Raw genomic sequence first — 3,048 nt, forward strand, 5'->3', positions numbered from 1 at the left:
TTAAACAATCAATTCAAGATTTATTAAGGGCCAATTATTCCAAAATTTCAAATTCTCATTTAATGGTCAAGTAAATGAAGTTTAACCTTTTTAAAGTTCCTTTACCACGTTTCGATATTATTTAAGCAATTTAAATTAACAAGTAGGACGCAAGCATCGCAATTATAACATGATCTAGGTCCTAGACTACACTGACATAAATATATTAGTAGCTGTGCACGGACTCTCGTCACCTCGTGCGTACGTAGTCCCCACAAATAGAAGCACACATTGAATTATTTCACCTATGGGGTTAATTCCCTCTTACAAGGTTAGAAAGGAGACTTACCTCGCTCCAAAATTCCATAACCGGCTCCCAAGCTCTTCCAACAACTGAAACCGATGCCCAACGCTCCAAAAATAGTCAATAAGTGTGTAAACCCATAAATATATACTCTAATACTCATTATAATTCAATTTACAACAATTCCTAACTCCGCTTGAAAAGTCAATAAATATCACCCTCGGGCCCACGTGCCTGAATTCCGTAAATGTTCGAAGATAAACTTTACCCATGACACCACAAACTCAAATATATAATTTATTCCAAATTCCATGTCCAATTTCGTGATCAAAATCCAAATATATCAATTTCTAGGTTTTCTACCAAAATCCCAAATTTCTACAAATTTTCAAGTCTAAATCCATATATAATCCAAGTATTTAACTTGAAATAGGTGGGAATCACTTGCCTTGACATATATGGCGAAAATCTCCCTTCCAAGAGCTCCAACAATCGCCCAATCAAATGAAAAGTGGAGGAAAATGGCCAAATCCCGTCTTTTAAAAACCTCACTGCCCAGGAGATTTTCGCACCTGCGGTGCCTTGGCCGCACCTGCGACAAAACCCTCGCAGGTGCGCATTTCCCTTACCTGGCCAAGCTCTGCATCTGCGGACAAAAGGGGCCGCTTCTGCGAGCCCATCCGCTTCTGCGACTACTTCCCTCGCACCTGCGCAGGTGCGCCAAAATGTCTGCACCTGCGGTGGCTGGCCTGCCCTCACTCTTTTGCTTCTGTGGCTCATAGCTCGCACCTACGAGCTCGCACATGCGGCCATCTATGCGCAGGTGCGATTACACCAGAAGATGGAAGCTTCAGCTGTTCTTCCAAAGTCCAAACTCAATCCGTTTCCCGTCCGGAATCCACCCGAGGCCCTTAGGATCTCAACCAAATATACCAACACGTTCCAAAATATATTACGAACTTAGTCGAGGCCTCAAATCACACCTAAATACATCGAAACTATGAATCACCCTCCAATTCAAACTTAATGAACTTTGAAATTCCAAACTTCTACAATTGATGCCGAAACCTACCAAATCACGTCCAATTGACCTCAAATTTTGTACACAAGTCATAATTGACATTACGGACTTACTCCAACTTACGAAATCGGAATCCGAGCCCGATATCAAAAAGTCCACTCCCAGTCAAACTTCTCAAAATTATCCAAATTTCCAACTTTCGTCCAAATGACCCCAAAATGACCTACGGACCTCCAAATCCACATCCGGACGCGCTTCAAAGACCGGAATCATCATACGGAGCTATTCTGTCATGACCCAAATTAACCCTCCTTAAGGTGTCGTGATGGCACCTAGTCTTTACGGCTAGGTAAGCCTAACATTTGCAAAAAATATAAAGAAAATACAATATTTTAAAGATAAACAGTATATTTTAAATAGCCAAGAGTAGTACCACTCGACATATACAAAATAATTTCCTAAGACCCAGAATATCACTAAGTCACAAGCTGCTATAATCTATGTAGCTCTATACAAAAGTCTGAAGATAATAAGGAAAATCTCTAGACGAGGGAGTAAAAGGGAACTCCGAAGATCTGCGGACGCAAGCAGAGGTACCTTGAAGTCTCCTAGAATCAGCAGCACGTACTAACCCCGAGGCTGATAGCTCGCACCTGGATCTGCACACGAAAACATGTGCAGGGAAGGGCATGAGTACACCACAATGGTAACCAATAAGTGCCAAGCCTAACCTCGGTCGAGTAGTGACGAGGTCAGGTCAAGGCCCTACCAGAGTAAATATAATAAATTAAACAGTAAAAGATATAAGTAGAATTTACGGTAACACAGTTAAAGAAATTCTCGAAAATTTAACAGTTAAGGGAGCCCTCGGCTCAAAACAAGGTAAACACAATGGGAAATCTCTCGGAATATCGTCCCGTAGTTTCAAATGAATATGCAGTACAGGGGGATGTCCCAGAATACGTCCATAGTCCCAAAGTAAATATGCAGTGCTGGGGGATCTCCCGAAATACGTCCGTAGTCCCAAAGTAAATATGCAGTACAGGGGGATCTCCCGGAATACGTCTATAGTCCCAAAGTAAATATGCACTGCTGGGGGATCTCCAGGAATACGTCCGTAGTCCCAAAGTAAATATGCAACGCAAGATGAAATGACAGGTATGACATCGAGTTATACAGTTTATACTGGACACAAATAAGGAAAATAAGGACTTAACTGAACATGACGCACAGAATGTCAATTAGGCAGTTAAAATACGTAAGCATGCTTTTCGAGTCTAAACTACACAATTAAACATATTAGTACAATTAATAAGAGAAGAAATTTATGATTTAAAAAGGTTAAACATGATTTTTGCAATAATATCCCGTGTACGTACTCGTCACCTCACGTACACGGCGCCCACACACCAAATAATATCAAGATATCTTACGGGAAAAGTCCCCAACACAAGGTTAGGCAAGCCACTTATCTCTAACCGCTCAAATCAACTTGATATCACGTTCTTTCCACGAGTATCCGACTCCAAATGGACCGAATCTATTCAAAACAGTACAATACCATCAATACGCGCTAATGGAATGAATCCCACAAGAAAAACTACAAAATTATGCCAAAACCCAAAATTGGCTCAAACCCGACCCCCGGGGCCCACGTCTCAAAACTCGACAAAATTCATGAAACTAGAAAGCTCATTCACTCACGAGTCTAACCATATCAAATTTACTAAAATCCGACACCAAA

The sequence above is a fragment of the Nicotiana tomentosiformis genome, chromosome 9 (genome assembly GCF_000390325.3).
Source record: "Nicotiana tomentosiformis chromosome 9, ASM39032v3, whole genome shotgun sequence".
NCBI lineage: Eukaryota > Viridiplantae > Streptophyta > Magnoliopsida > Solanales > Solanaceae > Nicotiana > Nicotiana tomentosiformis.